Here is a 26,650-nt window from a genome sequence, read left to right on the forward strand (position 1 = left end):
ATCCAGACAGTGAGATCCTGCAACATACTTTTTATTTGTTTTGAGACAGACACAATTTTATGGTAATTGTTGGTAATGTGAAGGGTCATAATGAACAATAATATGAGCTCTTCAAATTTTTAGCATTTTTATTGTCTAATAACTTCAAGAAAATCAGTCTGTACAAAGCATTTTTCTTTAGCTATATAACGTACTGAAAATATGGATAATAACCCTGGCATTTACATCAAATTTTAGTGTTCAAGATAAGAATGTGATAATATTGTAAAAGCTGATTTATATAGCATCTTATCAGGATTTCTTCTACTTATTAGTACATTTGAAATCATTACTACAAAAACAGTTGACATATATATGGCGCTGAAACACAGTAGGACCCATCAAGGATTAAATTATATTCACAAATGTTGTATTGTAATGTATCGTCTTTTACTCCCAATATTTGAAAGTTAGTAATTTATATTTGATATTGCTATAAGCCTGTACTCAGAACACTTTGTAACAGTTTTACTATCAAATAAATTGCTTAGACAGTGTATAAACATAAAAATGCAAAAAAATAGAGAAGAAAAGTAAAAGTAATAGTAATCCTATTCCCAGAGTGACTATAAAATAAGAATGATTTCTCATAGAAAAGTTTAACCTCTGTCATGGTAGCAGAAATTTGTACCTCAGTCATCTATCATGTTTGCTTATGCTTTATTTTTTCACTTCAACATCTTTTTTTTTTTTTCATTTTTCTGAAGCTGGAAACAGGGAGAGACAGTCAGACAGACTCCCGCATGCGCCCGACGGGAATCCACCCGGCACGCCCACCATGGGGCGACGCTCTGCCCACCAGGGGGCGATGCTCTGCCCATCCTGGGCATCGCCATGTTGCGACCAGAGCCACTCTAGCGCCTGAGGCAGGGGCCACAGAGCCATCCCCAGCGCCCGGGCCATCTTTGCTCCAATGGAGCCTTGGCTGCGGGAGGGGAAGAGAGAGACAGAGAGGAAAGCGCGGTGAAGGGGTGGAGAAGCAAATGGGCGCTTCTCCTGTGTGCCCTGGCCGGAATCGAACCCGGGTCCTCCGCACGCTAGGCCGACGCTCTACCGCTGAGCCAACCGGCCAGGGCAACATCTTTCTTTTTAATCCAAGTTTTTTTTTTAATTTATTGATTTTAAAGAAGAGAGAGAGAGAAACATCTATCTATTTCTGTATCTGCCCTGACTGGGAATCAAACCCGAAACCTTCATGTTTCAGGATGACACTAACCAACCAAGCTATTCAACCATGGCTATGCTATTTATTATTTTTTTATAATATGATCTACTTTTTGTAGTGTATATATGATGTATAAGACTTTTTAAACTTTAAAGTTAGTATAGCAGAATGAATAGGAGTTTCAGCATCTGAGTCAGCTCTTTCCATTCCAAGCTTGTCCCTGATACTTTCATACTGTGTGAACTTGAGCAAGGTGCATTTTTCCTTTGACTCAACATTATCACCTGTAAAGTGGGGGTGATTCTCACAGCAATGTCCTAGGGAGGAAGAGTTGTCCCAATGGGGAATGTAGCAATTAATACACATAAAGTTCTTAAGTGCATTATCTGGTATTTAATAAACGTATACTATTATGCCAGCTATTAGTGTGAATATTAGTTGTGCTTTTGAATAAAATAATTTTTCTTGTTTTTTTCCCTGATCATAATTTGTATATTGCTATTATAAACAATACTTACATTTGAAAAATATGGAAAGAAAATACCTTTCTCTAAGTCATAGGTCATAGCTTCTTCCCATCCTTTGCTAATAGCAGTTTACCATATTAAATTTTTGCTATAGCTCTAACTATAATTATCTATACAAGCATATATACAAATATATACACAAACATAATTTATGCAGGTAATTTTTAAAGGGATCCTATACTAACTGTCCTGTTGTAAAAACTCCTGATTTTTTTTTTTTACTTGCGAAATGCTGGACACTTCTCTATGTCAGTATGAGTAAATATTGTTTTCATAAGCGTTTTGACATTTTTTCTATAGTTTGTTTATGTGTAATTTTTAATTCTGTTGCTGCTCTAAAGGAAAATGGTTAATATTGGTATGTTTTGTTTTCAGTTCTGTTACTGGTTGTTTTTGTTTGTTTGTTTTTGTTTTTTTCCAATTTTCTTAGTTTTATTCCATTTATTCATGGATTTTTTATGTTGACATCATATCAAGAGTAAAAAATATAATTATGTCTCATCCTTCCCAATATTTATAATTTTCTTGTTTTATTCTTTCTTATTGCCTTGACTAAAATTTCAACTGTAATGGTGAATAATTATAAATGCTATCTTTCTTATTATGCTCTTGACTTGAATAGGATTGCTCCATTCATTTAAATACTAAGTTTGTTTGCTAAACCTTAGAATCATCCTTGGTTTCTTTCTGTTTTTCATAATTCACATTCACTCTACTAGCAAATTCAATTGGAAATGCCTTCAAAATAGAGATACATCAGTTATTTGGAGCATCTTTACTACTATCCCCTCGATCAAGCCACCATAATTTCTTGCCTGGCAGAGCAATAGCCTTTTAAGTCATCTCTCTGTACCTACCTTTTCTTCTTTTCTTTCTGCAATTTATTATCCCTGAACAATCAGAGTGATTCTTTTAAATTGAAAACAGATCTTGTCACTCTTGTGGTTCAGGGGTTGTAATCATCTTTAGAAAATAATCCTAATTTGTCAAGTTCTATATGATCTGACCCCTGACGACCTCTCCAGCTCCTCGAACACACCAAGCATCTTTCTGCCTCCAGTCCCTTAGACTTGATATTTCCCTCTCTGTGGACTGTTCTACACCCAGATATTCCTGTGCCTCCTTCTTCACTTTGTACAGATCCATGTTCAAATGTCTCTTTAGAAAAGTAATTTCTGATCACTTTATCTACTATAGCACCTCATTCATTGCTCTTTAACATTACATCATATAATTTATCATTTCTGCCATAAGGATATAAGGTCTTTAAGAGTCTATCTTTATTGTGTTCCTTGCTTTATCCTCATCAATTATGAGAGTGCATAGAATATAGCAAATATTCAACATATACTATTTTTAGAATGAATGAATGAATTACTTCAGTATTTGCCCAATGCCTCTCATAAAAAGTCACACTTACACTGGCATTTTAAACATTCAAAAGTCTGGCAATTCTGTTTCATCTATCTAAGGCTTTCATGTTTCACATAATCATTTCAGCACGATAAACTTTTTTCCCAAGACGTTATTACTATTTTTTTTATTTATTCATTTTTAGAGAGGAGAGAGAGAGGGAGAGAGAAAGACAGAGAGGGAGAGAGAGGAGAGAGAGACAGAGAGAGAGAAGGGGGGAGAAGCTGGAAGCATCAACTCCCATATGTGCCTTGACCAGGCAAGCCCAGGGTTTCGAACCGGTGACCTCAGCATTTCCAGGTTGACGCTTTATCCACTGCGCCACCACAGGTCAGGCGACATTATTACTATTAAGAGCTTATAGAATATTATTCTGCTGAACCTAGGCCTGGGAACCATGCTCTCTTTCTCTATTTTTGTGCTGTCCTATCAGATTCTAGGATGAAGGTCCAGTTTGGAATTTAAGTGAGTTTTTTAAGCTTATAGTTATTATCTAACAGTTAAATTTTAAAAATTACATTTAATATTTTTCTAGAAAATCACATGGATTATCTACTTTAGGTGGTATAGTTTTTGTATATTTCCTTTCATAATTTTAGAAAAGTTTTTACATGCTTTTTTGGTATGTTTTACATTTATAATATTTATATATCTATTTTTTTATTATGTATCTAAGTTTCAGTCCTTTGGCAAACATGCCAGAGTTTTTATATTGTGTCAGTATCTTTTACTTGATTTCTATTGGTGGTAAAGAGACTTGTTCTAATTCATTTTATTATATTTTAGTTTAGTTGAATTATTATCAAAAAATAAAAAGCTCTAGCACTCTGTTTTAGAATGTTTTAAGATTCCCATTCAATAGAGTGTGCTCTACGTTGTAAATGTTCATTTTGTTAATGTTCCAGAGAGTTTATAGAACACAGGCTTTATTTATATCTGTAATCAAGCCAGGTAATTATATTATCAATGTTCTCTTCAATTTTTAAGGGTATTTTAAATTATTAAAACCTCATTGATTGTTCTTTCATTTCTACTAATTTTTGATTTATATATCCTTATGCTATGTTAACTGAAGTGCATAGCTTCATGGCTATTACATCAATGTTATGAGTTATATTTTTATCTAAGGTTAATGATGGAAGCTGTCTGTATTTGTTCTTTTTGTCTGCCTTTGTTAAATTTTGGTAACAAGGTTATGCCAGTCTTATAAAAGAAGGGAGAACCAGGGAGAGGTTTATCATTTTTTCTTTAGTCTATGGAAGACTTTTTCTAAGATTAGATTTTTTTTTAAATTTATTTATTTATTCATTTTAGAGAGGAGAGAGGGGGGAGAGAGAGAGAGAGAGAGAGAGAAAGAGAGAACAGGGAGGAGCAGGAAGCATCAACTCCCATATGTGCCTTGACCAGGCAAGCCAGGGTTTTGAACCAGCAACCTCAGTGTTTCCAGGTTGACGCTTTATCCACTGCGCCACCACAGGTCAGGGTGTAAGATTAGATTTTAAAAAATATATTTGATAGAACCTGCTGTGGAAGCCATCTGTACCTGCATTTTTTTTTGTAGGAAGGTTTTATTGGATTTAATAAATGGATTTAATTCAATTTCTAATTATGTTATCTTAAAGAAATATTTATAATTATTTCTGACAATATTGCTATTGATAACTCAAGTGTCAGTCTCTGTTGCTCCTATAAATTTAATTGATTTCTCTACTGCATTTAAGATTTTCTTGTTGTCTTTTATTTTCTGCAGCTTTGCTATGATATAGCTAGGTATGGATTTGCTTTTAGTCATTTTATAAGCACTTTTTTAGGCCTATTGAATAGGTTCTGTTTTCTTTCATCAATCGGAATTCATATGTTAGTTCCTTCAAACATTACTTCTGCCTCTATTGTCTTTTCCCGTCTTCTGGAACTCAAATTAATGTATGATAGACAATGTATTTTAATGTCTCTTATTCTCTCCAATGTATGTCTCAGATTTTTGTCTCTCTACACTTTGTTTTTTCCTGCTCTAGCTTCTAGGTTATTAATGTTCTCTTTAGTGGTATTAAGCCTATCTGTTGAGTTCTTAATTCCATCATTGTATTTTTCAGTTTTATAACTCTAGTTATTTTTCAAATAGTCACTGTCACATTTTACTTTTTCCCCTGTGCTCATTATTAAACTTATAGCACATTGATCATGGTAACCATAACTGCATTACTTTCTCTATTTGATCATTCACAAATACAGATTTTATTGACTTTGACTATTGTCTTTCTATGTCATATAGTCTTTTATTATTTGCTGTAGCATTTATTTGAAAAATTATTTTTGAGAATTAACTTGAGACAGACTGTATCTTTTACCAGAGAGGGTTTTTTTTTTTTTTCTAATTATAGGTACCTAAGAGTGAAAGAAGTCTGGTATCGAGAGTTGATGATTTTCTGAAATAACTAAATGACCTGCTAAAGTACCCAATTTAAGAGTAGCCCCTAAGTGACCCTACCACAGTTTAGTATATGCTGCATTAGGTTTCTGCGTTTTTTTGGCATTAAATTAGACCTATCCTTTCAGCTCCTGAAATTTCCATGAAAGATCTGCTTGCTTTTAAATTGTTTCCCCCAAAATAGGCAAATTGATTAAAAGTGACATCGAAGAAAGGGGATATTCTTCAGCATATTTCCTCCTGATAACTTCAACATTCTAACCGTTGCCCCTTCTCAAGTTAGGGAACTTGAGCTCTCAAGTGCCTCACCTACACAGACAGGCAAATTTCCCTAAAAGGAGGACTCTAGTGTATCTTTTCTTCTTTTCTTTCTTTTTGGCTTTATCATCTTAGCAAGAAAGTCCCTAAAATTTTGCTGGGTATTTTATGTTAACTAAGATTTTTTTTCTGGCGTTTTCACCAAGTTTTTTAGTGATCTTCAACAAAAGGTTAGTGCAAATGACCTAGAATGCCATTATCACAAGTGAAAGTGTGTATATAATAATCAGATTTCTTTTAAAAAACTCATTTCTAGGACCTGTTCTATTTCAGTACAAGCTATTTTTTCTGGTATGTACCTTGTTATTCATTTACATTGTGAATTTTTATCATATGTGTGATGATTTTTTCATTGCCCACTCATATTGAAAACAGATCTAAATAGTTCAGTACTCATAACTAATGCAATCTCCATTTGCAATCCTGCTGACCTTCATCATTGCATATTTGGAAATCTTTCTGGGTGTATTGGATGAAAACAGACAGGTAGGTATGCCCCATCATAAGATGCTGTATTCACCATGTGGACTTATGGGTGAGATTCACCCCTAAACTCTGGGCAGTTACACCAGCAATGGGCAATGAGATGCATATTTTTATGATTAGCACTAAATGGAATTACAAGAGATGAGTTGGTGTTCCCTTGTATAGCATTTTCAAATTTCTGGCTTCTAAGGCCTTTGAAGACTGTTATGTGTGTGGGCACTGAAGTCATACTACCTCGGTTCAATTCCTCTTCTGCATTTATTAGTTGTATAATCTGGGTCAAGTAACTTATTCTCACTGTATATCAGTTTCCTGAAATATTAAGTGGGAATAATAGTACTTATATAGTTGAGCTATTATGAGTAGTAAATTAATTAATATATGTAAAACATTTAAAGAAATATATAGCACATAATTCTCAATATATGTTAACTATAATTTCCACATTAATCTTTTAACACATATATTAGAACTCCTTTTCTTTACCAGTGTTAAAATAGAGCAAAATATTTTTACTTCCTCAGAGTATTAAATAACCTGAGAACCACAGAATTCTAGGTCTTTCTACATAACAAAAAATTTCCATTCTTAATCTATATTTTTGTCAAATTATTATTCTCTGAAATATTCTTTTCAATTTTTTTATTGTTGGCTCTTATTAATAAAGTTACATTTAATCAAATTAGATAATTGGCACTTGAAAGTTTTTCTGTTTAACAGAAATGATCTCATTTTTGCATTTGAAACAAAGAACTATAATTTGTAGTAAGTAGGGTTATTCTTGTCTTTTGATGGTGAGTATGTTGAAGCCTGGGAAATTTTTAATGACTTACTCAGTTATAAGATTAGTATGTTTAAAACTCTAGCAAAAAAGGTAAACACCATCTGTAATCAAATGGGTAATTTCAGCAGAGAAGGAAATTATAAGAATAATCAAATGGCATGCTAGAAATTACATAAAGATATATTTATTTTTAATTTTTTTTTTTTTTTTCATTTTTCTGAAGCTGGAAACAGGGAGAGACAGTCAGACAGACTCCCGCATGCGCCCGACCGGGATCCACCCGGCACGCCCACCAGGGGCGACGCTCTGCCCACCAGGGGGCGATGCTCTGCCCATCCTGGGCGTCGCCATGTTGCGACCAGAGCCACTCTAGCGCCTGGGGCAGAGGCCACAGAGCCATCCCCAGCGCCCGGGCCATCTTTGCTCCAATGGAGCCTTGGCTGCGGGAGGGGAAGAGAGAGACAGAGAGGAAAGTGCGGCGGAGGGGTGGAGAAGCAAATGGGCGCTTCTCCTGTGTGCCCTGGCCGGGAATCGAACCCGGGTCCTCCGCACGCTAGGCCGACGCTCTACCGCTGAGCCAACCGGCCAGGGCAAGATGTATTTAAAATTAAATGAGGTCATAGGGTAGGGGCCTGGATCCAATAAGATTAGTGTCTTTTTTTTTTTTTTTTTTTTTGTATTTTTCTGAAGTTGAAAACGGGGAGGCAGTCAGACAGACTCCGCATGCGCCCCACCGGGATCCACCTGGCATGCCCACCAGGGGGCGATGCTCTGCCCATCTGGGGCATGGCTCTGTTGCAACCAGAGCCATTCTAACGCGTGAGGCAGAGGCCACAGAGCCATCCTCAGTGCCAGGGCCAACTTTGCTCCAATGGAGCCTTGGCTGCAGTATGGGAAGAGAGAGACAGAGAGGAAGGAGAGGGGGAGGGGCGGAGAAACACATGGGTGCTTCTCCTGTGTGCCCTGCCTAGGAATCAAACCTGGGACTTTCGCATGCCAGGCCAATGCTCTACCACTGAGTCAACTGGCCAGGGCCAAGATTAGTGTCTTTATAAGAGATGTCAGAGACCTTACTCTCTTTATCTCCACATGCATGTACCAATGTGAGGATATGGTGAGAAGGCAGTTGTCTACAAGCCAGGAAGAGAACCCTCACCAGAAAATGAATTGGTCAACATATGATCTGGGATTTCTAGCCCCCAGAACTGTGAGAAAATAAATTTCTGTTGTTTAAGTCACCCAGTTTTTGTTGTTGTTTATTTGTTTTTGTTTAAAGCAGATGCAACAAACACACAGAGTTGGATGAAAGATACAGGTGATCCCTGGAGAAAATCTGGACACACACATGAAAGAAGAATGTGTGGTCTGTTACAGTATATCCAAGTGGAGTGTGTTGCTAGAATATGAAAAACAGGACTATGACAAGTGAGGGAAAATGGCAATAATAAAAAACAATAATACAGAACTGAGGCCATTTCATAGACGTCCATAAATGTCATACAAAGGAACTTGGATTTTATCTAGAAAAAGCAGATGAAAATTAAGTAGTGAATTCACAAGGTGATATTGGTAAGAGTTTTTAAATTTTATTTTTAATTTAGTTACAGGTTGTGTGAACTATGAATTTGTTGTAAACTGAAATAGAGGTTGAGGAGGTCATTAGGAAGCTGTTTCAGTCTTCCAGGTTACAAATGAAGACTTAAGCTACTACACTGGATGTAGAGATAAAAAGGGATGAAATGGATCTAAATACTATTGTGTAGGTAAAATAATTCATTGTTCACCCTGGGGTAAAATTTAAGAGAAGAGAAATATAAGGAATTCCTTGCCAATAGAGCTGGATCCCAATTTTTAAGTACCTGAAGCATACATAATTTGGTAGGATCTATTTATGGAAAATAATGCAAACTTATAAAATAAAAATTTGGTAGGCCCCACCCAATTTAGCTTCATGATCAATCCACCTCCACTGGTATATTTTATGCTTGAATGTGAGGGTTGATCAAATGCCACCAACTCAGCTAACAGTGACAGAGAATGAGCAGGATTAGGGAAAAAGATGGTGGCTTTAGTTTTGGATATCCCCATGTAGATATTAGAGAAGCAGGTTAAAGTGTTTGAAAGGGTGCTTGATATAATAGTCTGAAACCTGAATTTCAAGAATAAATATATTAATTTAGGAGTCATCAGAGAATAAGCAGAAGTTGAACTATATATATAATTAGATCATCCAGAGAAGATGTGAAGATTGATAAAGGGAGAAGATTGAGTAAGAAATTCTAAAGAAAACTAACATTTTAGTGTAGGTAGAGACTCAATACAAGAACAGGTAACATTTTAGTTCAGTGATCTAGGCCTGACCATTAGCTGTAGCAAAGAGCATTGAGAAAAAGGGTGTTGTTTCAGAAACTTTAGTTGACCAATAAGACTAGAAAACAATTTTACAATGGCGGGATAAAAGAAAAAAGCGAAATAAAAATGATAATGCATTTCTAGTGCTTGGGCAAGTTGAACAGGTGAAAATGTCATTTACTAACATGGGAAGTCAGACAGCAGAACAGATTTAGGAAAAAAAATTGTTAATTTGAAGTGCCTCTAGAATATGAAGATAGAAATGTCTATTAGTAGTAGGAAATATAGCCAGCAATTGTTGAATTTGAGCTGGATATTATCTTTGTCTTCATTTTCCAATGTAAAGCTCCAAATGTTATATCACTTGTCTAGTGTTGCATAGTAACTGGTGCTTCTACAGATGGCGAGCTCAGAATCACCACCCAATTAGTGGTATTCTAAGCTCTCAGAGTGGGGGCAGTTACTGGAAGAATACTCAGAAGATACCCACAGACAGAATCCTGGAGAATACCAGACACCAAGAGAGTAGAAGGTTTGTTCTTCATTCCTCTGATCCCTCAGTTCTTGACAGTCACCAATTTACTTTCTGTCTCCATGGACTTCCCTGTTCTGGAGAGTTTATACAAATGATGTTATGTGATATATGGCCTTTTGATTCGGGCTTCTTTTACTTAGCATTATGTTTTTTAGGTTTATTCAAGTTGTACTCTGTATCAGAACTTCATTCCTTTTTCTGGCTATATAATAATTCTGTTTATATACCACGATTTGTTCATTTATTCATCCATGGATGAATACTTGAGTGGTTTCCAACTTGTTAACTATTACACATAGTGTAATAGGTACATATATTTGTTAGAATACCTGTTTCCAATTATTTTGAGTATATACCTAGGAGAATTGTTGATTCATATGATAATTCTATGTTTGACTTTTGGAGGATTCACTAAACTATTTTCCACAGCAAGTGAAATCATTTTATATTCCCACTAGTAATGTATAAGTGTTCTAATTTATTCACATTCTTGCCAATACTTCTTGTATATGTTTTGTTTTGTGATAGCAACTCTTGTGGGTATAAAGTGGTATCTCATGGTTTTAGTTTGCATTTATCTAATGATGAATGGTATTGAGCATCTTTTCATGTGCTTCGTGGCCATTTGTATATCTTTTTTGAAGAAATTTCTATTCAAGACTTTTGTTCATTTTTTAATTGGGTTGTTTGTCCTCTTGTTATTGAGTGTACATGTTCTTAGTATTCTGGAGATTAAACTCTTGTCTCATATATTATTTGCAAATATTTTCACCCAACTTGTAAGTTGCCTTTCACTTTCTTGTTAATGTCCTTTGAGTCATAAATATTTTAAATCGATAAAGTCTTATTTATCTATTTTTTTTTCTTTTCTTGCATGTACTTTTAGTGTCATATCTAAGAATCTATTGTCAACCAAGGTTGTGAAGTTTTACTCATATTTTTTTTCCTACAAGTTCTGTGGTTTCAACTCTTTATGTAGGTCACTGATCTGTTTTTAGGGTATAGGTTCAACTTTAATCTTCTACATGTGAATATGCACTTATCCCAGTACCATTTATTGGAAAACTAATCTTTCCCATTTGCGTGGTCTTGGCACTCTTGTTAAAAATTATTTGACCAGAGAGGTATGGGTTTATTTATAGACTTCAATTTTGTTTTATTGGTCTACATGTCTATCCTTATAATTGTACCACACTTTCGATTACTGTATCTCTGTAATAAGTTTTGAAATCAGGAGTAAGTCCACCAACCTGGTTCTTCTTTTCATAATTGTTTTGACTACTTAATCAATTTCAAGATTTTAGGCTTGCAATTGCATATGAATTTAAGAATCAGTTTTTCTTTTCTGAAAAAATGGTTGATGGAATTTTTATAGGATTGCTTTAAATCTGTGGATCACTTTTGAGTAATACTGCCATCTTAATATTAAGCATAGGCTATCTTTCCATTTATTTAGATCTTTTAAAATTTCCTTCAACAGTGCCTTTTGACTTTTAGTGTACAAGTCTTTTCCTTCTTTGCTTAAATGTATTCCTGGGTATTTTAGTCTTTTAGATGCCATTATAAATAAAACGTTTTCTTAATTTTCTTTTTGTATTATTCATTGCTGGTGTATAAAATTACATCTGATAGTATGTGTTAATCTTGTACCCTATACCTTGATGACTTTGTTTATTATTCATAAGGAATATTGGCCTGCAGTTTTCTTGTCTTGTAGTACATTTGTCTGGGCTTTGGTATCCGGATAATAATTGGCTTCATAGAGTAAGTTACAAAGTGTTCCCTCCTGTACTGTTGTTTTAGAATGGTCTGAAAGAGGTTGATATTAATTATTTTTTATATGCTTAGCAGAAATCACCATGAAGCCTGGTTCTGTACTTTTCTTTGTTGGGAAGTTGATTACTAATTAAATCTCTTTACTTGTTATAGGTATATTTAGATTTTTTATTTCTTCTCATATCAATTTTGATAATATGTATATTCTAAAAATTTCTACTCTTCTGGGTTATTTAATTTGTTTGTATATAATTGCTTATAGTATCCTCTTATAACCCTTTTTATTTTTTACAAGGTCAGTAGTAATATGCCCACTTTTCAGTAAAAAGTTAGTGAAAATAAAGATGCCAGTGTTTTCCAATCAAGTTCATTAACACACTGAATTCTATCCCCAGACCGTTTGGAGGCCTAAGGACCCTAGATTAGAATCCCTTGTTTAAAGGTTCGTCCTTCAATTTAAAAAACAGTGCTCTAAGCCATTGGTTGAATGTTTTTCCTGAGGTTTAAGAAAGGAGGGTGGGCAACCTCATATAGCCCACGACACATCATTTCCAGACCACGACACATCATTTCTGGAGAAGAGATTTAATGTTTCTTCCTGATACTTTGGCATGTCCCAAACTGGAATCAAACAGTGCAAGTTCACTCAGTGTCCTGACAGAAAGAAAAGGCTGCAGCTCTTGCCTCTGCTGCTGATGTCATTGCTCACTTTTAGAATATAGCTTTGGAGAAAAAGCCTTAGACATTTCATATTACTAGAAAGGAAAGTCTCATTCCTAAGGCTTAATTAGTATTTGTGAAATCCCAGGAGGTCTTGGTAGAAATAGCCTTGGGTAAGAGCAAATTAGTGTTTTTAATTATTTTCATTAAAAATGAATATTTACAGGAAATTGAGATAAAGGCCATCTGGCCCAAGCACATTCTTAAGGGAGGCCATAAAGGACTAAAAATGGGGAACATGGTGTAGAATGAATGAAACTATTTATAGCTTCTCAAGGTTCTAGTTTAGGTCATGAACTGGAAAGGGCATTTAAAAGTTAAAGTAAGCATCCAGTGACTCAATGGGAACAATTATGAGAATTCTTTGTTTTTGTTAACTTTTTACAAAACATTGTGTTTTCTTTAAGTGAAAGAGAGAGACAGAGACATAAAGAATGACAGACAGGGACAGACAGGAAAGGAGAGAGATGAGAAGCATCAAATCATAACTGTGTCTTTAGTTGTTCATGGATAGATAGTATATATATATATATATATATATATATATATATATATATATATAGTGTTCATGGATAGATAGTATATATATATAGTGTTCATGTATATATAGTATATATGATATATTGATATATAGTGTTCATTATATATGATATATAGTATATATATATATATAGTATTTTTCATGGATTGCTTCCTCATACGTACCTTGAGCGGTGAGGGGAGAGGCATCCAGCTGAGTCAGTGACCCCTTGCTCAAGCCAGTGACCTTGGCTAAGCCAACAACCTTGGTCTTCAAGCCGGTGACCTTTGGGCTCAAGCCAGCAACCATGGGGTCATGCCTGTGACCCCATGCTCAAGCTGGTGACCCTGTGCTCAAGCCGACAACCTTGGGGTTTCAAACCTGGGTCCTCAGTATCCAAGGTGGATACTCCATGCACTGTGCCACCAGCTGATTAGGCAAACACTTCATATGTGGGCATTAAAATGCGGTGATATACATTTCTTTCTTTTCCTCTTTATATATAATCATCATTTCTTCTTTTAATTGAGAGATATAAAGCAAGCATTATTATTGCCTCCCCATTAAAAATTAAATCCTGGTCACCCATATGACAGGCAGGGATACTAACCACTATATTAATGAGGAAAGCCTAAAATAAGCATTTTGAACATTATACTATTTACATGTGGCCTTGATTGTAGATAATATTATTTCAGTGGCTCTCAGTGAGTAGGATTTTTTCCTTAGCTACTTCCTTGGTGTTATATTGATATGAGTTAGTATTGGTGGAATTATATAGTATTTGGATTCTTTTTAAACATAAATAATTCATTGTTACAATAATACAAAATAATGTTTTAAGTTCAGGATTGAATTTTAACATGTTAACTTTATTAATCAGATCATTTGTTTTATCTACATTTCTTAATTATTCTAAAATATTGTTTACTGATAAAAACAAATCAGAAAAAGAATGATCATATATTTTTATGTACCATTCATAACAGATTGACAAAAGGATACTGTTAGAAATGAGTGGTAGTGAGATTTTGGGGGGAGGACACTCCTACTTTGCTTTTGGGGAAGTATATTGATACAACACTTTAGGGAAGAAATTTGAAAGAATCTTGAAATAGTCATACTATTAGACTTCACAGTTCCACTTGAGCATGTTTCCTAAGAAAATATAAAATACAGGCCTGACCTGTGGTGGAGCAGTGGGTATAAGCATCAACCTGGAATGCTGAGGTTGCTGGTTCAAAACCCCAGGCTTACCTAGTCAAGGCACGTGTGAGAGTTGATGCTTTCTGCTCCTCCCTCTTCTCTCTCTGTCTCTCTCTGTGTCTCCTCTCTCTAAAATGAATAAATAAAAATCTAAAAGAAAAATTTTTAAAAAATAAAATTATCTTTATAAAAGAAATATAAAATACAGAAATATCTTCTATGCAAATATATTCACCACAAGACTATTATGAAGTTAAAAAGTAAAATAATCTTAATGTTGTATAATAGTGGTTGTGTTATATAAGAAAGTAATATTTATTTTCTCATTAAAATAATATATATATTGTTTGTAACAACATAAAAAATGTTCAAGTAATTGTGCAGTATATCACACGTAAGGCATGTCTGCCCAGTGGTATGAACATACATTATGTACTTGGCCAGATTGCTGAAACTCCCTTGTATCAGTTTCCTGATATGTAAAATTGGAGTGATAAAACCATAAGAAAATAAGTGCTTTCTAGAATAACCATGAAGGTTAGAAGTTAGTGTGTGTCAATTGCTGATTAGGACCCGGCAGAGAGTCAGTACTACATGCTAACTGCTGTTAATATCATCATGACTGTGCACTTGTCACAACAAACTCAGGGAAAGAAGCTAGTAGACATGGGCAAAGAGTACAGGTTCTTTAATGTGGGCAAAAGATCCAACTAGCTGCATAGAAATGGTTCTGCTGGGTAAGAAACACAAGTATTCACAGTGAGAGGACCAAGCTTCCCTGGCCATCCACCTTCACAAAGACCAGGGCCCACAGGCTTACCAGCTACAGCAATCCTGCCACCATCCTAAGTGGTCACCAGGGGAGCAAATCTGAATTCGGGTCAGTTTTTTAGGTGAACCTTGCCCTTAACAGGTCCAGGCATAAGGGTCATGAAACTTATCTTTGAAATTATATATTAAGTGAATAAACCAGAATAAAAAAAATGATGATGTAAAATATCAGCACAAATATTGTAAAATAAATAATCCTGAATAGAAACTAAGAATCAAAGAAACCAAAATGTGCCCAGAAGTTGCTCTTAAGTAGTAAGATCATGGTTCAATTATTCTGTCCTCTTTTAAATTTTGTTTTCCGAAATTCTTTAATTTGAATATGCCATATATAAACTAAAATGTCACCTGAAGAACGACAGTGCCTAAGTTCTTTATAATGTGTGATACCTCTCTTTGGAGGACTCAGATCAGGTGTACAGTGTTTTTCATGAGGAATTTCTGTAATAAGTTAGCAAGAATTTAACCAAGCCACATTTGATCAGTATCATTATAAATTAGAATGCTTTCATGTGTAAGTATCAGAAGTAGCTGATAAAACCTGAATATCAGATAGAGGGAATTTTTTAGTAATCAATCCAGAAGGTAAAGGTTAATAGCTTAATGATATCATCAAGAATCTCATCCCTCCTGCCCCACCCCCTTCCTCTCTTCCTTTCTCCTTTCCTCCTTTCCTCCCTTCTTTCTATTGTCTCATACTTTTTTATATTGTTTTCTTGCTCTTTCTATCTCTGCTTTCATGAGATTATTTTTAATGTATTATGGTGTCATTGAATAATAAAGTTATATAGGTTTTAGGCAGGGGTCCCCAAACTACGGCCCGCGGGCCACATGCGGCCCCCTGAGGCCATTTATCCGGCCCCCGCCACACTTCTGGAAGGGCACCTCTTTCATTGGTGGTCAGTGAGAGGAGCATAGTTCCCATTGAAATATTGGTCAGTTTGTTGATTTAAATTTACTTGTTCTTTATTTTAAATATTGTGTTTGTTCCCGTTTTGTTTTTTTACTTTAAAATAAGATATGTGCAGTGTGCATAGGAATTTGTTCATAGTTTTTTTTATAGTCCGGCCCTCCAACAGTCTGAGGGACAGTGAACTGGTCCCCTGTGTAAAAAGTTTGGGGACCCCTGGTTTTAGGGGTACAATTCTATAATATATCATCAGCATAATGTATTGTGTGTTCACCACCCCAAGTCAAGTGTCCTTCCATCACCATTTACCTCCCCTCTACCCTCTCTTACCTCCCCCACTCCCCTTTTCCTTTTGTAGTCATCATCCTATTGTCTGCGTCTATAAGTTTTCTTTCCTTTGCTTAATCCCTTTACTTTTATTCACCCAGCCCCCAAACCCCATCACCTCTAACAGCTGTCAGTCTGTTCCCTGTATCTATGGAGTCTGTTTCTGTTTTGTTTGTTTATTTTGTTCACTAGATTCCATATATTTTAGTGAAATCATATATCCTGCTCACAAAAATTAGCGGATATTTTAAAATGAATATGAAATGATTAAAAAAAATTTAGATTTTTTTTATTAAATAAGAATATCAGAAAAGTAAACGACAAGTCAAAGAAAGTTGTTTGATTATGCAAATGAGTTGCAAAATCAACTTTTATTTCATTGGTGAAAATGTACTGTACAAAAGGCTGATAGTACTGGAGTGTCTGCACGTTCCCTGATCCCCTAATTTTTGTAAACGGTGTATTTTTCTTTCCCTAGCTGACTTATTTCACTTAGTATAACACTCTCCAGTCCATCCATGCTATTGCAAAAGGTAAAATTTCCTTCTTTTTTATGGTGATGTAGTATTCCACTGTGTAAATGTACCACAACACTCATCTCCTGATGGGCACTTGGGCTGCTCCTAAATCTTGACTATTGTAAATAACACTGCAATGAACATAGGGGTGCATATATTCTTTTGAATTAGTGTTTTGGGTTTCTTTTGATATAATTCCAGAAGTGGAATTGCTGGGTCATAAGGCACTTCCATTTTTAATATTTTGAGGTAACTCTATAATGCTTCTCACAGGGGCTGCACTAATCTGCATTGCCACCAATAGTTCACGAGGATTCCATTTTCTCCACATCCACCCCAACACTTGTTTGTTGATTTATTCATGATAGCCATTTGACAGGTGTGAGGTGATATCTCATTGTGGTTTTAGTTTGCATTTCTCTGATGATTAGTGGCCAATAGACCATGAGGCTAGTTTTATCTTAAGCCCGCTTCCTCTGTATTTGTCAGCAGCAACCAAGACTATAGCCCTCCTCATTCACACGTACGCAGATGTCCTGACTGGAACAACTTAGCTCACATAGTTATTCCTGAACCAATCACTTTGGCTAGGAGAACATCACACAGTGGCTTAAGCCTGAGTTTTGTTTTTTTCTCATTCCTGAATCAATTACTGAGCCAAGATAGATAAGTTATCTTGAGTGTGTTTCAGAGTGTCATCAAAATTTGCTTATTTCCCATTTCTAAATATTAAAAAAATAAGCGAAAAGCATGAAGCCAGCTCATAAAAGTTTTCTCTTTTCCCTTTCCTTCTGTTGCTTTTCCTCAGGCTTCAGTTCAAATTCAGAGAGGATGAGCACTAATATGTCCTACCATCCTCTAGGAAAGCTGTGATATCTGTCTTCTGTCATCACTGACCACCACTAAGAGAGTGCCTTTCTCATGGGGTTCTGTCACTGTTCCCTGGGACCATAGTCGGTGTCTCTGGTCTTGCCAGTGCCTCCAGTCATGAGGTCCATGGACTCTGTTTCAACTTCACCATTTGGAGCCTTCCATTTAATACTCTGCCACTTTGTTGCCCCTTTGAGGAAGTGATGACAACCCAAGTACATACTTTGTTTGGGACTTTGTAAAGCCATGTCCAGACCTACTCAGTCATTTACCACACTAAATTATTCCTCTATTCACAGGGCCATGTTGGAAAGTAACCCTCACTATAGGGTTTTAGGTTTCCTTGAAAGCCTGGTGGTGGTTCATCCCCAAATGAGGTTTTATTGTCCACCCCATCCCCAGTACTCAACCCTCCTACTCTCTTCATACTCAATATTTCTTCCCCTTTCTACAACACCATTAATTTCTTCTCTAATAATTAATTTTTCCACTTAAGCTTTATGACTTCTTCCTTCAGCTTTGGCTCTTGGTTTTCAAAATTTTTGAAATTCCCAAAACTTTTTTACTCTCTTACACAGCCCCATGCATTTAAAAGTGACTTTCAGGACTATATTGTATATATCAGTGGTTTTCAACAGACTAGTGCTGGGTGAAAAATCACTGGTCTATACCAGCAATTTTTAACCAGTGTGAGGCAACAATTTTTAAAATATCCAATACATGACTATTTAGTCAGGGATACTGATCTCTTTTCCCTTAGATTGTCAAATAAAAAAATGATAATAGCCAACACAACAATAGCCATCTGGTGTGAATGCCCTGTCTTGAACCATACATATATAGGTCATATAATAGATTTCATCTTACTGATCCTACCACATAGTAAGTTTATGTCTGGTTAATTCTTGGTAACAGAAATCCTTATACAAGTATAGGCACCTGATTTTTTAAAAGTCACTTTGGAGTGAAGGGTAGGTAATTACTATTAATTTTTTTATATAAGTTAATATTATATCTATTTTTTTCAGATCAGAAAAAAAATTTTTTGGGGTGTGCTTCAGAATTTTAGTAATTAGTTTTTGTGTGCCATGAGATGAAAATGGTTGAAAATTGCAGGTCTATACTAGAAATTTTTTAAAGTCTATTTTGGAATTCAAAAGCCTGGAAACAAGCTCTCTGTTCTCACTGAGTTCTTTTCTCTCTCTTCTTCCTTGAGGCTATAGACCTTAGCCTCCCAGTCTAGTTTTAGTTGCAGAAGGGCTTTAGGGTAAAATACAGACTTAAACCAAAGGAACTGAGGAATATTTCACAACATTGCCTTCTGCCATAATATAATAAATGCTGGAATCACGCAGACCTTAATCACTACAGGGGATCTGAGAAAAGAGTTCTAGCAGGGCAAATCAGATATTATTCCTGGAAGTAGTGGGACTTGAGCTGATTTTTTGAAATAAATTTTTATTAATCTTAATGGGGTGACATTAATAAATCAGGGTACATATGTTCAACAAAAACATCTCCAAGTTATCTTGTCATTCAATTGTGTTGCATACCCGTCACCCAAAGTCAAATTGTCCTCTGTCACCTTCTATCTGGTTTTCTTTGTGTCCCTTCCCTCCCCCTCTCCCTCCATCTCCCCCCCCCCGTAACCACCACACTCTTGTCCATGTCTCTTAGTCTCGTTTTTATGTCCCACCTATGTATGGAATCATGGAGTTCTTAGTTTTTTTCTGATTTACTTATTTCACTCCGTATAATGTTATCAAGATCCACCCATTTTGTTGTAAATGATCCGATGTCATCATTTCTTATGGCTGAGTAGTATTCCAAAGAATATATGTACCGCATCTTCTTTATCCATTCATCTATTAAAGGGCTTTTTGGTTGTTTACATGTCTTGGCCACTGTGAACAATGCTGCAGTGAACATGGGGTTGCATGTGTCTTTATGTACCAATGAGCTGATTCTTAAAGAGTGAGTAGAAGTTTGATAAGAAGAAACAAAAAAGAGAAATGGAGTATTATGGGTTGTTTGCCTTTGTTTTGATAAATGATGTGGTTGAATGTATTCTACAATGAGATACTTCTTCAGCAAACTCAGGCAGGAGCTGATCCACATATCTGTAGCTGTGATTATTGATTACAAATGTCATTTCCCTCAAGAAGGCACTTGTCTTATGCCCTTTGGGCTGGTATGACAAAATATCAGACTAAGTGGTTTATAAATTACAGAAATTAAGGGCATTCTTCAGTCAGAGGAACCCAAGTTCTGAGGACATTTTTTAAAAATAAGGGCAGTAACCCCTTTCAGGAGGGCCCCACTCTTATGACCTAGGCACTTCCCAGTGGTCCCACCTTCGAATACCACCATATTGAGAGTTAGATTTCAACATATGAATTTTGGAGGGACATAGACATTCTTCTGTAATATTACTTCACATAGTTCTCATCAACTTCAGAAAGTATTTGCTCACTTAACTTCCTTAAATTTCATGCTGCAGGTGGTTAGCCAGTACTGTTTACATGACCGCATTGGATTGTAGCAGTCTCTCACTGTAGGGGTCACAAGAGGTCTTTGTTCATTTTCCTTTACATGGTAATATAAAATATATATGTATATATAACTGTATAGTAATTATCTTATTTTTAGTGATGGTTCACAATGGAAAATCTTTTCAAAAAGTAAAATTTTGGTTTCATAGATTAGTATTTTATTTATTTTTACTTATATACTTTGTTTTCAAACTAGAATCTGTGGACTGTTCTTGAGAGTTCTTACATTACCATGCAAATAAGTTCTCTAATGAGTATCTTCTGCCAGAAACTGTTCTTACTGGTTCCTGGAGTTTGAATTACAGCTGCATTGTTTCTTAGCCCTATAATCTTGGATATTTATTTAACTTTTCTGTTTCCTCTCCTGTAAAACGGGGGTGAAAAACCTTATCTCACTAAGGATTAAATGAGAAAATTATATAAAATTGTGCAGCTACTCTCATTATGATGAGAATTACCCAACAGCAGAAGGGAAATTTCCATATTGTCATTACCCTCATTCTATGTCTGATAAGAATGAGCAGACATAGGGTATTTCTCAAGCCTTTTTTCCAGTTACAAAAACCTCGCATAATCTCTTTTTACTCTAATGCCGGTGCCATGGAATACCCTGTCAGTAGCTGTACATAGGCTTGTCCCTCTGGTCTATTTGGTGGCCCCCTCTCTGAGAGGTGTTACACCATGTATTTTTTCCACAGTATTCCTCCTAAGACACCTGCACTGAGCAACAAGAGAAGGCCTGTGCTGGAGCTAAACTGACACAACTGGGCATTGGCTGCAGTCAGCCCTTCCCAGCCCGATAGGACTCTGAGTCCTATATTCAACATCGAGACTAAGAAGTTACTCCATAGAAACTTACAAAGAGGGTAGACTGATCCACTCAGCTCTGGGCAGATTTGAGCCCATAGGCTAAGACATTTTGATGCTGGGATGAGACCAAATTCACTTATTGACTATAGCAATGTAACACCTAAAGTTTTTTTAAGTCACTAGAAAATATAAAATATTATATATATATTATCTCTAACACTCTCTTCAAAAAATTATTGTGATGTATGAGTTACCATTTTTACTTTAGATAGGAAAATACTGATACCCAGTATTAAGTGGCATCAGAAAAATATTACAATCCACATCTGTCTAACTTCAAAGAAGTCTCTTTCCAGTATATGATTCTACCTTCCTTAGAACCGAAAAGTGTCCGTGAGAACCTCATATAGAAGGCAGTCTGCTAAGTGAAAATACTCTTAGCTGGGAGATGATGTCTTCCACAGTACCTCCTTTTTCTACAATTCAACTTGTTTGTAATCATGTATGATCCAGCATAGTTATAAATAGTTTATTTTTTAAGTTGTGTATGTCTCCACTGAAAAGGTAAATTTCTTGCAGATTGAGATCCTGTTTTTATTTCTTTATTATACCCTATCATATCTAACGCAAAATAATGAACCTTTGTTCATTCCAAAAGTATTCATTTAGAACCTACTACATTCAAAGAACCATATTAGGTAGATGATGCTGCAGACCAAATATATTAACATAAGGTCTCTAATTATAAGGAGCTTCTTTAATAGTAGAGCTAAAATGACTGGAATATTAGTTATAATGGAAGAAATAAAAGGAAGTGATGGTTATTGATGTTTTGAAAGTAATTAGAAAAATGAGATCAGATGGTTGGCAAAAGAAAAGAAGACAAGATAAATGACAATACGCAAATAGAATTATATTGCATTTATCTTATGTTGCAGTTCTCTGAGAAAAAGGAAAATTAGAGGAGACTTTCTCAGACCTCTGATTCCACCCTTGCACCTGAGAGTTCTGAGGCAATTAGATGGAAGCAAAACATTGTCGACTATTTGGTGAATTTTGGCATGAGGTCATTGCAGACTATTTACAACCAAGCCTGGGTTTGGAACAAGGTGTCTCTGAGTCAGCTTGGTAATAAAACTGCCACTAGCATGTGCCACTCTGCATTTCAGGGGCACATTGGTTAGACTCAGAAGATAAAGGATAACAGAGTCAAGCCTCTGTGGAAGTTTGAATGTAAGAGAGGAGACTTCTCTCTGATTGCAAGGACCAGAGAGGTTCCATAGATAAGGACAGGCAGGCTAATATAACAATCTCAGTAAAGCATAGAGGCAGTAGGCTTGGATATATACCAATGTGCTGAATTCAGTTTGCCAAAAAGTCAATTAAATTTGGCATACTGGCTATTGGACAAGTTGGCTTTTGGTAACCTGTCCTGCTTCTGAAAATCTTGGGACGTAGATATAAAGGAAGAAGAGGTGAGTAAAACAGTATTCATTGCTCCTTTACTGCTGTTTTGTATATATCAATTTCACTTTCTCAGCAAAGCTTTATGGTAATTAATTATACTATTTTCTAGATGTAAAAAACTGAACATTATGGTCATTTTGTAAGGGCCCAAGATCCCCAGTCACTTATTTGAAGAACTGTAGTTTGAACACAGATTTGCTTGGTTTTAAGGCCCTGTGGTTTCTGCTTAAACACACACCCCAAGTTTCTGTTAAAGTAAAGTTTATAAAGGGAAATTGGTAAAAATAAGTTTATAAAGGCAGGCAGGGCCCACAGCTTGAATGCTAAAACAAAGAACTTAAACCTGAGAATCAGAAACTGCTGAATCATTGCAAGAAAGAGTGGCAGTACCTTAAGAAAATTAATCTTGTAGTCAATGTTCAGTGTCAAGAGGACCAATTAAAAGCTTATTGCAATAGATCCTGTTAAGAAATAAGAACTTAACTGAGTTAGAATGCAAGTAGGTAGAAAAAATATTTAAGAGGTAGAATGACAAGTTGATAGAACATATTATTATTCAGTGGAGTAGAAGCCATTATAGAAAGCAAATTCAGAAGGAAAGCTGATGTATTATATATCTGATGTCTAGATTTTGAGGTATCAATTGAACACATAAGCAGAGCTGTCTTCTGGTGGATGGAAAATTGTGCCTTGCCCTTGGAAAAAGTTTTGGCTGAGATATGACTTAAGAGTCATTTACATAAACAAGAAAGTAATGAGAAATGGTGCCAAGCACTGCTATATAGTTCATTTTGAATAAAATTACTCAGGAAGGAAACTACAGTTAGAAAATAGAGTTGGGCTGAGGACTAAGCTTCTAGGTATTTTAGCTCAATGAAGAGGATGCCTAGAGGGAGAAGGGTTGGTCAGAGAATGGGGGAAATAGAAGACTGACTTTCAGAGGTCAATAGCAAAAAGGGAGGAATTGGACTATCAATAGAACCAATCTTTCAGACAGTTTGAGGAAGCTAAGACCAAATACCATTTTATACTTTAGTGAAAGAAGAAATCACCATAACATTAGGAAAAATAAAGTGATGAAGAATGACAACCAGGACAGCTATACAGCTAGAGCAGGGGTTGGGAAGCTTTTTGGCTGAGATAGCCATGAACGCCAGATATTTTAAAACGTAATTCCATGAGAGCCATACAATGACCCGTGTACATTACACATTATCCAATAAAAGTTTGGTGTTGTCCCGGAGGACAGCTGTGATTGGCTCCAGCCACCCACAACCATGAACATGAGCAGTAGGAAATGAATGGATTGTAATAGATGAGAATGTTTTATATTTTTAACGTTATTATTTTTTTATTAAAGATTTGTCTGCGAGCCAGATGCTGCCATCAAAAGAGCCACATCTGGCTCATGAGCCATAGATTCCCTTGAGCTAGAAGTTAGGGATTGGGTGGGCGATTAACTATAAGGGCTGAATATCATGCCAAAAGCTATATAGAGTAGCTTCAAAATCCAATGAGACCCACTAAGTGCTATGTCTGTTTTTTAGTGTATTGGCCTTAAATAGATTACCAGAAATTTCTCCAGCAAAATGGGTTTATTCCAGAAAAACAAAGAATTGCTATTCAAGACTGGGGGTCTAATAACAAACCATGTGTTAGTCAAAAGAAACAAATGAGAAGAACCCTTTTTTATGGACTTGGAAGAAACCGTTGTAAATGAAGAGTCCATTGGAGAAAACTGGAAGTTCAAAGGATAGTGACTTTTCATTGGCTGAGCTATGGGAGTCTCCCATTGGCTGAACTGTTACAGGGCAAGGAGGAATCCTTTTTTTTCCCTACCTTCTTGGCTGAGGTAGTAAATTAGTATCATTTCCTGTTGCAGATGCAAAGTATAGTCTCTTGCTGTTGGGGTCAATAGTGTGTGTGGAGTGACACATGCTTGATATTTTTCTCTTCTAACCTCCTGACTCCATTTTAAATGAAGGGTCTGTTTATTAATTTTCACATTTCTCTACTTGTGATCAAGATTGTTCTCCAAAAGCATTACTGATCAATGGTCAGTTTTTTTCCAAATTCAGTGGTCATTTTGCCCTTTAATACCAGAAAGGACTTTTCCTACCATTGTATCTCACATGGGAGGGAAAGTGCACAGATTGAAAGCCTATTGTGCTGACATCTCCCATCTAAAGCCTTTATGTTAGGATAGTAAATATGAAGAAGGTACACTCAGAACCAAAAGAATTAAGTTCTCTAGCAAGACACAATGCAGGATAAAACATGAAGCAATTAAACAGTGTTGTTATTGCAGAAGAAACTCTTTGGAACAAAATGTCTTATCAATAATGCAGCCTATAGCTTACAAATTCAGACTCTATGAAGTGAATAAGAATCCAGAGTCAGTTAATAGTCCAAATAGAAGAGAGACTTCTGTGAATTTTAACCCTGTCCTAAGTGCCTGTCCTAAGTGCAAGTAAGAACATCTTAGGAAAGCTGTCTTATCAGGTGTCATCTGCTTCAATTTCAGGGAATCTTCACCTTCAGGTCATTTGATGGGTTGCAGGTCTGCTTAGGGTTGAGTGCTTTCTTTAGATGTGTGTGTGAATTCCAGAGTCTATTCCCTAGGGTCTGGCAACACAAGGGTTGGTTAGCAGTTAATGTATGTACAATATTAGTAGTGGGAATTTTAGAGTCTTTCGTAGGACTGAGGTATTATTTGGCCCAATCCAGAGGTTTTTCATTTTATCAAGCAATGGTTGTTCAATCTTGTTTGTCCTTCTCTGAGGCCAAATGTTGAGCTTCTCTAGCCATTTTTATTGTGTGTGAGTGAGTACAGAAAACAGTATTTTATTTCCTTGAAACAAGTGGCAATTATACTTTTTAATCAGTTTGTCAAATGTAGTTAGGTATCCAAATGACAAATATAAGAAAGATTTGAATTTTGCATACACATGTCAACTTACTTCTTTTTTTATTTTTATTAATTTTAATTTATTGTGTTTACATGGATTCAAGTGTCCCACTGAATATAACTCTCTCACCACCCACCCGTGTCCCTTTTTTATACCCCTTTTTTTCCCCTTCCTAACTCCCTCACCCCTTCCCTCTAGGATTTGCTGTCCTGTTATCTATATCTCTGTGTTATGTATATGTAATTTCACTAATCCCTTTACCTTCTTTGATTCCATTCCTTCATCCTCCTTCCCTGTGACTGCTGTCTCTCTAGTTCCTGTGACCCCGTCTCTGTCTCTATTCCGTTCCTCAGTTCACTTTGTTCATTAGATGTCACATATAAGTGAGATCATATGATATTTTTTTTCTCTGCCTGGCTTATTTCACTTAACTTAATAATATCCAGGTCCATCCATGCTGTCACAAAAGGTAAAATTTCCTTCTTTTTCGTGGCTGCGTAGTATTCCATTGTGTATATGTACCACTGATTTTTAATCCACTTGTCCACTGACGGACACTTGGACTGTTTCCAGGTCTTGGCTATTGTAAACAATGCTGCAATTAACATAAGGGTGCATATCTTCTTTTGAATCAGTGATTTTGTATTCTTAGGATATATTCCTAAAAGTGGGATAGCTGGTTCAAAAGGCAGTTCCATTTTTAATTTTTTAAAGAAACCCCTGATACAGTTCTTCACAATGGCTGCACCAGTCTGCATTCCCACCAGCAGTACAGAAGGATTCCCTTTTCTCCACACCCTCGTCAGCACTTATTGTGTCTTGTTTTGTTAATGAGCGCCATTCTGATAGGTGTGAGGTAGTATCTCATTGTGCTTTTAATTTGCATTTATCTGATGCTTAGTGACATAGAACATTTTTTCATATGCCTATTAGCCATTTGTATGTCCTCTTTGGAGAAGTGTCTATTCAGGTTTTTTTGCCCATTTTTTAATTGAATTGTTTACCTTCCTGGTGTTGAGTATTAAAAGTTCTTTATAAATTTTGCCTATTAACCCCTTATAAGAAGTATTGGTGACTATGTTCTCCCATTGTGTGGGTTGTCTTTTTATTTTGTTCATGGTGTCTTTTGCTGTGCAAAACCTTTTTATTTCGATAGAGTCCCATTTGTTCATCCTGTCTTTTATTTC

General features: G+C 35.9%; 1 protein-coding gene across 4 annotated transcripts in view; it reads left to right on the top strand.

The window, feature by feature from the left end:
- Positions 1-26,650, top strand: part of KCNN2 (potassium calcium-activated channel subfamily N member 2) — a 543,720-nt gene that overhangs the window by 259,178 nt on the left and 257,892 nt on the right. The window contains exon 1 of one of the 4 annotated variants that reach the window (XM_066382034.1): positions 22,349-22,562. The exons of the other annotated variants lie outside the window; for them this stretch is intronic. The gene's annotated coding sequence lies outside the window, so the exon portion shown is untranslated. Of the gene's footprint in view, positions 1-22,348; positions 22,563-26,650 lie in introns of those variants that run through there. 4 annotated transcript variants of the gene reach the window in all.

This window comes from Saccopteryx leptura, chromosome 4 (assembly GCF_036850995.1).
Source record: "Saccopteryx leptura isolate mSacLep1 chromosome 4, mSacLep1_pri_phased_curated, whole genome shotgun sequence".
Classification (NCBI taxonomy): domain Eukaryota; kingdom Metazoa; phylum Chordata; class Mammalia; order Chiroptera; family Emballonuridae; genus Saccopteryx; species Saccopteryx leptura.